The sequence below is a fragment of the Lycium barbarum genome, chromosome 6, assembly GCF_019175385.1.
Source record: "Lycium barbarum isolate Lr01 chromosome 6, ASM1917538v2, whole genome shotgun sequence".
Classification (NCBI taxonomy): Eukaryota; Viridiplantae; Streptophyta; class Magnoliopsida; order Solanales; family Solanaceae; genus Lycium; species Lycium barbarum.
Window position 1 is genome coordinate 18,314,204 of NC_083342.1, and position 12,476 is coordinate 18,326,679.

Here is a 12,476-nt window from a genome sequence, read left to right on the forward strand (position 1 = left end):
GTATGCAAAATTTCCCCCAAATTCACTTAAATCCTTTGCGAATTTAGTGAATAATTCAAGAAGGCACAGACTGGAGCAAGGAAAGAAAAGAAGATAATGGAAGATATATTCAACATCAAACAAAGGAGAGATGAAACCCTACAAGAATTTGTGCATCGCTTCCAGAAACGCCGCAAGACCTTGCCGCAAAATGAAGACAAATGGGCTGGATTGAATTCTGACATGCATTATATCCCGATGGAACGCCGGCAACAAAGGATCTAGCCAAACACCTAATTGAGTACCCGGCAAAGACCTAATTGAGTACCCGGCAAAGACATGGGACGGTATATATTACCAATACTGTTTAAAAAATTCGAATAGAGCAGAATATCATCAATTTGATCATGAGGAGTCAGCACCATCAACTAGGGATACATCAAGTAGAGGCAATTCCAGAAAACGCGATGGAGATAGAATGCAAAGAAGAGAACGTTATGATCCATATTATCCACGAGAAAGCCATGAAGGTACACAGAGAAATAATCAATATCGCCATAGATCACCACCGGCAACAGGGACTTCCCGAGGAAATTATAATACCGGAGCTCCAAAACTCACGGATTATAATTTTTATGTTTCGACATCATAAGTAGTTGCAGCATTGGATAAGTTGGGAAATAGGGTCAAATGGCCTGGGAAAATGAAATCGGATCCAAGCAAAAGAAATCCAGAACATTTCTGTGAATTTCACAAAGGACATGGTCATAAGACTGAGGATTTCCATGCATTGCAATTAGCAATTGCCGATCTCTTAGAGCAAGAACATTTGACGGAGTTGCCTTCGGAGAAAGGCAAGCAAGCATATTATCGAAATAGGGAGCAAGGAGCGTCGCCACCACTTCCTGAGCCAAAATGAGTGGTTAATTTTATTACAGGTGGTGCAGATGTCAATATTACAGGAGGACTGGATGGCAACAAAGTAACTTATACATCAGGCATGAAGATCAAAAGGATAATAACCAGAAGTGAAAAGAGGGATAGGCTAGCTCTTGTCGAAGATTGTATCACCTTCGATGAAGCCGACACTGATAATAAGCAATTTTCGCATAATGATGGGTTAGTAATTACTTTGCGCATCTTAGATACTGATATTAAACGTGTTTTTGTTGATAAGGGAAGTGCTGCTAACATCATAAACATCAGGGTCATAGAGAAGATGAAATTGACGAGCAAAATAATCCACAAACCCATCATGGTCACTAGGTTTAATAATTCAACAGAAAGAACTCTGGGTGAAATCATTTTACCAGTAGTAGTGGGTGGAGTAGAGTTATAAACTGCTTTTTCAATTATGTCCTATGCGCTGACTTACAACTTGATAGTTAGACATCTCTGGATTCACGCCATGAAAGCAGTACCATCCACATATCACCAAGTGGTCAAATTCCCAACACCGTGGGGCATAGGTGAAGTTCGGGGAGAGCAAAGAATATCCAGAAACTGTTACGCCATGGCGATAAAGAAGGGCGTGCCAAAGGTAGAACATTTCGAACCAGAAAGCGAATGTAAAAAGGATAAACAAGTCTACCAAATACTGCAACAAACGGGATCAAGCACCAAAGATGCCGAAAAGGAAACTATACAAAGTCCTTTAACAGAGGAGCATTCAACGGCGATAGTTGAGGATCTCGACCCAATGCCGTTTGATGATACATCTCCAAAACAACGTACGTTCATCGGGTGCAAACTGTACCAACCGGGTAAGTTTATTTCATTTTTACGTGACAATATAGATGTTTTTGCCTTTTTCCCCACTGACATGACAGGAATAGCTCCAGAGGTAGCAACGCACAAATTACACATTGATCCTTATCACAGACCTATAAAAAAACCCCGAAGAAGGTTCCCCGATAATAGAAGTAAATTCATAGAAGAAGAGGTACAAAGATTATTAGACGCCGGATCCATAAGTCCGATAGAGCATACGAAATGGGTATCGAATGTAGTAGTACCAAAAAAGAATGGAAAGATGCGAATGTGTGTAGATTTCACAGATCTAAACAAAGCATGTCCGAAGGATCTATTTCCACTTCCTCATATAGATCAAATGGTAGACGCAATAGCCGGCCATGAATAGTTGAGTTTGTTTTATGCATATTCAGGATACAATCATATCAAGATGAATCCTACAGATCAAACAAAAATAACATTTATAACACTGAGGGGTTTGCATTGCTATATGTGATGTCGTTTGGACTCAATAACGTCGGTGCAATATATTAACGGTTAGTGACCACTATGTTCAAAGATCAGCTGGGAAAAATAATGGAGGTGTACATTGATGATATGGTTGTAAAATCAGAAAGAGCTGAAGATCACTTGATTCATTTAAAAGAAGCCTTTGCAATACTAAGGCAATTCAACATGAAGCTGAACCCTGAAAAATGTGCATTTGGCGTGTCTTCCGGAAAGTTCTTAGGGTTCATGGTTTCAAAGCGAGGAATAAAGATAAATCCAGACCAGATAAAGGCAATCGAAAACATTCCCGATTATCTCAACAGCGTAAAGGAGGTGCAAAGTTTGACTGGTTGGGTAACAACGTTATCTCGATTTATTTCAAGATCATCGAACAGATTCCACAAATTCTTCACTGTGCTGAAAAGGAAACAAAATTTTGAGTGGATGCTAGAATGTAAACAAGCATTGTAAGAACTCAAAAGGTATCTTTCAAGTCCACCGTTGTTGTTAAAACCAAACCCCGAGGAGGAGCTGTTTCTATACTTTTCCGTTTTAGAGGTATTGGCAAGCGCAGTTCTGGTACGTGAAGATGAGGTAAACAGTCTCCGATTTATTATGTTAGTAAAACACTTTTAGATGCTGAAACAAGATATCCGCGTGTAGAAAAATTGGCCCTAGCTTTAATACATGCTGCTAGAAAATTAAGGCATTATTTTCAAAGCCATCCAATTGTTATGGTAATGACATTCCCTTTACGGAGTGTTCTCCATAGACCGGAGTTATCATGCAGATTGGCTAAATAGGCAATTGAACTTAGTGAATTTGATATTACTTATCAACCTAGAAATGCTATAAAATCACAAATTCTTACCGATTGTGGCGGATTTAGTTCAAAATTAACATTAGAAGAGGAAAAGGAAACCATCACAAATACGGGGTCATCCTCCAGGATATGGACCCTATACACGATGGGGCATCTAAAGAATTCAGGTCGGGATTAGGCTTAGTACTAAAAGTACCCAGCGGTGAAATTGTCCGCCAAGCCATTAAATGCCCAAAGATCACTAACAATAAAGCCGAGTATGAGGCTGTTGTTGCAGGTTTAAAGCTTGCTTTGGAATACGGAGCAGAAAGCATTAAGGTACACTGTGATTCGCAATTGGTGGTTAACCAGGTGAATGGAACTTTCAATATAAAAGAACCACGAATTCAGAAGTATCAAACACAAATATCAGACATGTTTGCAAGATTCAAAGACTGGGGGTTAGAGCAGGTTCCACAGGAAAGCAACGCCGAGGCCAACGGTTTAGCAAAATTGGCATCAGCTGCTGATCCCGCAGAACTAGGAAGCAGAAGTGTGATCCATTTATTACATCCAATTGGTTGAGAAATTGAAGTACGTGCAATGGGATCAACACATAATTGGAGAAATGAGATACTTGATTATTTGCAACAAGGGACTCTGCTTGCAGATAAGAAAGAACCACGAAAATTACGAGTAAAAGCAGCTAGATATTGCTTGCTTTACGGAGAGCTATATCGGAGAACCTTTGCAGGGCCACTCACTAAGTGTTTAGGCCCAACAGATATAGAACCCGCTATGCAACAAGTGCATAGTAGATATTGTGGAAATTACTCCGATGGGAGATCATTAGCCCGATATTTGCTGCGCGCAGGTTATTATTGGAACACCATGGGTAATGATTCACAAAACTTTATACGACGATGCAAAGAATGCCAAGCATATGCATCTACAATACATCATCCTACGGAACTAGTGCATTCAGTCATTACCCCATGACCGTTCATAAAATAGGGACTCGTCATCATGGGACCATTCCCCGAAGCCAAAGGTAAAGTAAAATTCTTACTTGTTGCAACTGACTATTTTTCTAAGTGGGTTGAAGCAGGGGCATACGCAAAGGTTGGACAGGAGCAGGTTATTAATTTCATCCGGAAAGACATCATATGCCGATTCGGTATTCCAAAGGAGATCAACTGTGACAACGGGAAGCAATTTATTAGAGCGGAGATAACAAATTTCCTCTAAAATCTTGGGATCAAACGAATAACGTCTTCACCATATCACCCATCTAGCAATGGACAGGCAGAATCCATAAACAAAACGATACTCAAAGTGCTCAAAAGACGACTCGGCAATGCAATGGGAAGTTGGCCAATGTCCTTCCCAAAGTTCTTTGGTCTTATCGAGTTATGCACAAAACTATTACTGGAGAAACACCTTTTTCATTAGTCTATGGAGCAGAAGCATTGGTACTAATCGAAGTAATGGAGCCAAGCATAAGGTATGCACATGCAACAGACGCGGAAAACATGGAAGCAATGAAGGATGGACTTGATCTGCTAGAAGAACACCGAGAATTGGCTCTGATCAAGTTAACAGCACAGAAACAACAAGTGGAAAGATACTACAACAATAAGACCAAATTACGGTAAATTAAAATTGGAGACTTGGTCATGCGAATGATAACTCCAGCCACTAAGATACCGAACTAGGGTAAACTAGGAGCAAATTAGGAAGGACCCTATAGGGTTATAGCTGATGCAGAGAAAGGAACATTTCAATTGGAAACTTTAGATGGGAAAATTATCTCCAACAATTACAACATAAGCAACTTAAAGCTCTTCCATTCCTAACATCTAGTTGCATTCGACGAGCTATACTCTTTTTCCCTTGCCCGGGTTTTATCCCGTTTGGGTTTTACAGGGAAGGTTTTTAACGAGGCAGTAAGTTGAAAGTACAATGGCGGGGACTATCACCAGGGACTGAAAATAGAATATATCGCTCCAAAAATGTACGAGAAAAGGGCCTCGGGGCTCGACTCATAAACTTATAATCATGTTTGTAATAAACTTAATTATGACATGATCTTTATAAGTTTGTATGTTGTATTCATGATTTCGATCATAATAATATTTTCAATTGATTATATTCATGATTCTGATCATATTACTATTTTCAATTGATTACTATATTCATGATTCCGATCATATTACCATTTTTAATTGATAGTATTCATGATTCCGATCATACATACTAATAATACAATTATAATGCCGGAAGTTTCCGATTCCATTAGTTGATAACAATGGAATTTGACATACGACTTTTTTATCCATTAAGTCAAACTTCCCAAAAGTTAAAATTACAAGTCTACTTACAAGGATTCTTAGGTTAAAATTCTTAATCGGATTCATCACCTGCGAAAGATTTTAATTAAAGAAAACATCCAAGAGATTGTTTATAACAAAGGCAAAACATGAATAAAAGAAAATTTATTCAGAAAAACAAAGCCTTACAAGAGAAGGAGAAGAGGTGCGAAACGTTCAAACATGAGAAGAGGAAACTGTCGAAGAACAAGGGAGAAGGGTATCTTTGGCAATTTGCACGGGAGTGCTCTCGGGAACATCCTCGACGTTTGGATCAATGTTTGGATCTTCTTCGATTACGTTATCCTCAGAAGCAAGAATTGATGCATATCCGGATAACATATCCACCTCATCTGAGGTACTAGCATCATCCTCTTCTTCACTCATTTCTTCTTCAGCCACAGATTTATCCTCATCATATCCAAGGATTTCCTTGGCTTCTTTCATGTTCCGCTCAGCATTGGCGAGAGCCTAAACATGATCAATAGAAGTAGGGTTGAAAGTGTTCCAAAAGTCATGACGAGCTTTGATAACAGCCCAAATAAGAATCTTTTGTTTTTCATCCTCAAAATCCTTATCCATATTTTCAATCTGTCGCTTATACATATCTTTCCATTCTAGGAGTTGCTTTGAGTGGTCATGCAATTTTTTGGAGTGACCCATAAACTCCGAGAATTTCTTATGATTCTCCGCCAAGGCAACACTTTTCTTATTGAGATCCCAATCTTTGTCTGCCAACTCTTTCTGGAGAGCATGGATATCAAGTTTACTTTGATCTAGATCAATCAAAGCCTGTGCAAGCTCTCTAGAATCTTTGACATTCTTCAATTCCAAAGCATGAAAATTAGATTAAAGTTTGCTGAATTTGGTGCTTTGATCCGACAATTTGTTTTAGAGATCAATTTGAAGCTGATTCGATTCCACCAACTTTTGCTTCAGGTCACCGATAACCAACTCTTCCTTCTTTGCTATGCGAAAAGCTTTAGCTTTTTCTTTTTTGAGCTCATCAATTCGTTTTCGAAAATTTCTTTCTTCGGCTTGATGCGCTACTATATCATCTTTGGCCTTATCTAATTCCGCAACACAAGAGTTGCGTACCGCCTTGAAAATTTCCACTTCTTGAGCAAGTACGGCGTTCTCCTCACGAAGCTTTTGGATTAGTTTAGCCTAACCTTCAGAACGTTCAAGACTCCCACATAGATATGTATGAGCCTGAATCATAAGCCTAAGAGAGACCATGTCCATTTGATGAATGGGCATATCTTTTAAAATCATATTTTCTTTGGGACCAATATAGTTATAAGCAAAATGACTCATCACGTAAGGATTGACCAGGAGATTGTCCTCATCTGACAATTCAAAAGAATGATTACGATTGACGGTAAAAGGAACGAAAGTCTCCATCCACATAGTAGCAGGGTTATCTGCCTGAAGAAGTTGTGCTCCAGAATCAACCCCATGCAAAGTGTTGCCTTCTTTCCAAATGCTTTTCCCTTTATCAGCAACATTAAAACGGGAAACGGGTTGAGCTGTATCATGAGGAATAGTATGGATACTTGTTCCTCGCCTTTGAAAACGAGAAATAGGAGTATCATCAGGGATATTAGCAGCATTGGCATCAATGTTTTTAGTATCGACCAAATCTTCAACATCTGCTACAGTAGTTTCACAAAGAGGAACCTTAACCTCAGCTTCATCAACAGTACCAAGAAAACAGGTCTCAGTTTTATCGGCAACAATATTATCAATGGTAGCCACCTTAGGAACCGCGGTGCTATCTTTATTGTGGCACTCCGTAACAACTGGTAAGTTTACCATCTCCTTCATCAGAGATTCACCTGAAATGACAATAATATCAGAAGAAGTGGGAAATTCAACCCCCCTGTGACAATAAAGAGAGACTTCCTCAGAATCAGTACTCTCATCAGTCAGCCTGAATTTACTATGCGTACCTCCTATCTTCTCGGCAATAGCATCTGATGACCCCGCAAGAAATTATTTTTTCAATTTTTTCTTCTTCAAGGCAAGCTCGTTAACAGCCTTAGAATCCTTAAATTCGGCATTAGACCTCTTACTAGTAAGAGATCTTATTTTTTTCCAACGTCGACTCATCATCATTCAGAAGAGTTAGTCATTTCTTTACTATTATCTTTTTTCGAAGGACTTGAGAAGAATAAAATGAGTATAAGATAAAATCTTTCGCCATTGCAAAGTAAGATATTTCTTCAAATATCCTTGCCTCTGCCTTTCGTAGAAGAACCGTTCGGTTTCATCTCCTTAGAAATACGAATACCCTTAGAAACGGCATACGCCTCCATGTACGAACACTCACCGAAGTTCGAATCGCATCTTCAGTAAACTCCCTTATGTTTGAAGGTTTAACCAATCCAGGATTAAAAGCTGTCGAACAAAGGAGGAGTTTAACGAGAAGAATTGAGGAAATATTTTTTTTTATTAAGAAAAATAATATTACCTCTCGCGTTCCATTTCTCCGAGAAGGTACCAACATCCCCGTTCACCAGCTGAGCAGTGGAGATAAATACGAACTCGTCACCCTAATGCCGATCTTGACCATCTTCGGGGTCATCGAACAATTTACTAGATCCCCGAGCTCTAAACATAATCATAGAGCCTCGAATAAAATGAGTCGAATTCAAATATAAAATATGATCAAGAGTAATATTCACTCCGGCCAGACGAGCAACATGCTCGAGTAATTGAAACAATCGCCAGACCCAGGTGTAATTTGTGCCACACAAATATTCAAGCGATGGCAAAACTCTTCTATCAACGGCAGAAGAGGCAAAGAAAAGCCAATAGTAAACGAATAGAGATACACCACTGAAAAACCGGGAAGATGAGCAGTTGCAGGCATATCCTTTCCTGGAACTACGATATTGAGATCGAGATTTGTCCAGTGACACCATTCCCGGATAGAACCAAGAGACTCTTCAATAACCTGAGAAATAATTGAAGAGACGAAAACCATTCTTTCCCCGTCTAGCTCAGAAATATCATGGTTATCACCTTTTGGAAGAGAAATCTTTATATCTGAAGTATGCGAAGGATTCTTTGGAATCACGCTATCAACGGAAGGAAAATGCCAATTAACCATAGCATTTTCATCGTCACCAACATCAGAAGTTGATGAAGATGAAGGCCTGGGAGCAGTAACGACAGCTATAGCGTCACCCATAAATTTCTTGGGAGGCAATCTGCTTTTAGGTTTTTCAGCGCCTACATGAAGGGGAAAATCGTCAACAATGACGTTCTTTTCTGATGAAACATTTTGAGAAGATGAAAGAGAAGACATGAATAGGGATTGAAAATGTTGACACCCGATTTTTTCCCTCCTTTATTCCGATTCATTCTTTTGAGCTTGTAATAATTATTAATAAACTAAATATATTATTTTTCGTCCTTATTTTATTATTAGGAACTGTCGCTTTATTAATACATCGTATATTGCTATAATCTAAATAATATTCTTACTTTATTATCATGTTACTTATATTTCATTAAATTACACCTTATTAATGCTAATGGCTAAATTATTATATCACATTCCCCACATGATTATGTTAATTCAGCCCATAATTGGTCTTAAAATTACTTGGGCTGAGGCCCAATTCGTGTAGGACCAACCCAACAAGAGCAATACCCATCTTAGCCTCTCTCTAACTTCCTAAAAACCCTAATTCCTAATTATACTAGCAGCCTCCCCACCTTCTCTCTTCCCTTTCCATTCTTGACAAAGCTCTATCAATTCTTTTCTCTAGACACAAATGGTTACTCCATTTTGGGGCAAATATTTTCTTCAAAATGTCCCAATCCTAGAAGACCCTCCTTTGGTGAATATAGACACATTAAAATCTTTAAGGACCAGAGAAGATCTGTTCATTTTGAGCAAAATCTGAATTAAAAAAAACCTCAATGTTCGGATTAGCATGAGTTGGGACTCAACTTTGAATTTTGATTTTCAAACTCCCGCCCAAAAGCATCACTCTAAGAACCCTAATCGGGATCTACAAATACGAACATTTTGGGAACCTTAAAAGAGAGAGCTGGGAGCCGCCTCTATTCCCCTTGAAAGTATTAATCCTCATTCAGTCCCAATACCTCTTTGTTTTTACTCGAAGTACTAAGTTATTTTATTCTCTCTTTTGCCTCTGCCACCACTTCGAGTCTGAGCGTATTCAAGCTCGGAGTTGTTAGTATTCGAGCGTAGATCTAAGACCCCCGCACCCCGTTCGCTGCACCATTAAAAGGTAATTTTTCCTTCATCTCAGCTTTATTTTCCTTTTGTTAAGTTCTGTGTGCATTTTGAATTCTAGTATAGGTTAGCTTAGTTTTGAAACGCTATGTTAGAACTATATGAGTGATTCTCTATCCTTTCTTTTCATTCTTTAGCTTCGGCTTTATACTGCTTGGTATTTGATTTTTAGTTCCCAGCTTTTTGTTTCTGTTTGTTTGGAATTTAATCTCAGTTAGTTTATTAAAACCCATAAGTATTTGTTTAGTTTTACTTTGGTCGTAATATCAGTGTTAAACACTTTCGAAGTTTTGAACGTCTGCAGCACGACTCTTCTAAGTTTTGAACTCTAAAAAAAAATCAATAGTAGCTATGCCTCAATGTAGTTCCAGTTTGGTCTTTTGTCCGTGGAAACTTAGTAAAAGAAAATATAATTTGAGTTGTATGGCTACTACTTATGCCCAGTTTAGGCTCGTGTTTTATTTTACCATAACTTGAGGTTAACATGTCTTAAAAAACTGAGGTTTGACCTCATCCTAGCTATCAGTTGTATTAAACCAGTCAAGTGTAGATCCCTGTTTCCTTTTCCCTACAAGTGTGAAATTTCTTTTACTCAGTGTCAGTTCAACTGCATGGCATGCTAAATAGTTAAATGATGTGTGTTCTCCTCATTCCTTTTATCTCTTGTTCGTATGGCGTCTTGAATGTAATCTCCGTGTTTGTCTAAATGAAGATAGTATATTGATAAATCCAACGATTTTTCTTTGACTAATATACTGTGAAAACTGCTTATGTTATCTATTTAAGTACACGAAATTTGGAAAGAACGTGTCAAAATCTCATATGCTAAATGAAAACATTATGGAACTTTGTCAAAATATATGTTCAGTTTGATAGTTTTCATACTTTAAATTATACGGCTGATTTGTATGAAGAATTTGTTTAGTTTCCCGTGTTTTTTTTTCTAGACTGCATTCTAATCCTTTTTTTTCTCGTCTTTGTTTACATGTGCACCCTGGGAGCAAATGGAGTCTTAACCCAAGACTCTCCTATTACCGAGCATGGAGTCTATTCCGCAGATTTTCTTTTAAATGCATCAAATCTGTCAAGAGGAACGAGCAAAATTGCTCGGGACTTCTTTTGGCTATCCTTCTATTACCAGTCATTCCATTTTCATTTTTTATTTTATTGCATTTTTTTAAATTTATTTGTTAAACACAATCGCTGGTTTGTTTATGCTTGGTGTATCCCTGTTTTGGGATTTTAGGATAAACTTAGTTAGTGTAGGTTTTGTTCTATCGTTTAGACTATCCCAATCATTTATTATTAATAAAGTAATATTTCCATCACTTAAAGAGTGGTAATATTTATATAGGAGTTGAAGATGAATCTGAAAACAATTTTTTTTTAAGGCGATATTATATCCATTGAAATATGTTAGTGCACTGTTTGGATTGGTATTTTTATTATTATTTTGCAAATCTTATTTTATTTTCTCGCTAAAACCATGGCTTTGGAACAGCTAGATTAAAAATCCATTTTCAGTTTTGGCATATTTTAAGATAAAAAGAATACTATTTTATAAACCTTGCTCATGTTTGAATTGACTGCTACTTGTTTCGAATCATTCAAATTCAATAATATTTCAATATGTGGAAGTTAGGGATTTGTAAAAATTTCTTTTATATTTTATTTTGGCTTTAAAACTATAAAATTGACTACTATTATTTATGTTTTAATACAGTAAGCTTGCTAGTTACAAATTATTTTTCTCAAATGGGTATAAAGTATCTAAAATGTTATACTTATATTTTGAGACTATTTTTCTTAACCTAAGTTTGGACGGTTAACCATGTTTAAGCGGATCTTAAAGGATGTCTTATCCCTTCCCTTTAAGATAATTAAGAACTCTTACCTAGAATCATTAAGTTAAGTGAACTATTAATCGAAATTAATTTTTAGCATTTACTTAGTTAAATAGGTGTCCTAATTCACCGTTAAAATAATTAGGTGGCGACTCCTTAAATTAAATAATTAGGAATCACCAATATGTTGTACTCCACTTTGACCTGATTAAAATGGGGTATAACAGAAAAAATCAAAGAAATTGAAGAAGAAGGAAAAGACGCAAAGGAATTTGAAGATTGAGAGTTTTGGAGTGGAAAATTTGAAATAATGAAAAGGTAAAATTTAAATTTCTGCAGAAAAGGTAAAACTACCATCATTATCTTGGAAAACGATGATAAAATAAAGGGCAAGGCAATGGCCACGTGGCCCATATCTGATTTCATCATTTAATGTGAGTCCTTTCAACTTCTGTGATTATGCCACGCACTTATCACATTAGTGGACCACGATCTGTCGTCAGTTGCAACGTTTCTTATTCCACAGAAAGAAGATTCAAATGTCTAATTAAGAGAAGACTGATGAAAATCGGCAAGACAATTTCTCAAGAACATCTTTGTGATGAACCCGAAAAATTGAGGGACTATATATACGGGTAAAAAATGTACCTGACATGTGGACTAATATGTACTCGACACATATCAGTTTATTCAATGACATATAAAACATCAGATGTAATGCCGAGCATAACATTTACGGAGAGGCCGCTGACTGGGTCAACGGCGAGAACATTAACGGAAACAACATATAAAGCCCTCTTTACTACGCTTTAAATAGAGTTAATGCAGTAACGACAAAATGGTTACTAACGGCAAGAATCAAGGAAATTAAATGATAATCATTTATTCAGCAATTAATGATTGCCGTTATAGACACACAATGGAAAGAGCACTGATACGCCCAAATTACACCTTTAATATCAGGAGTA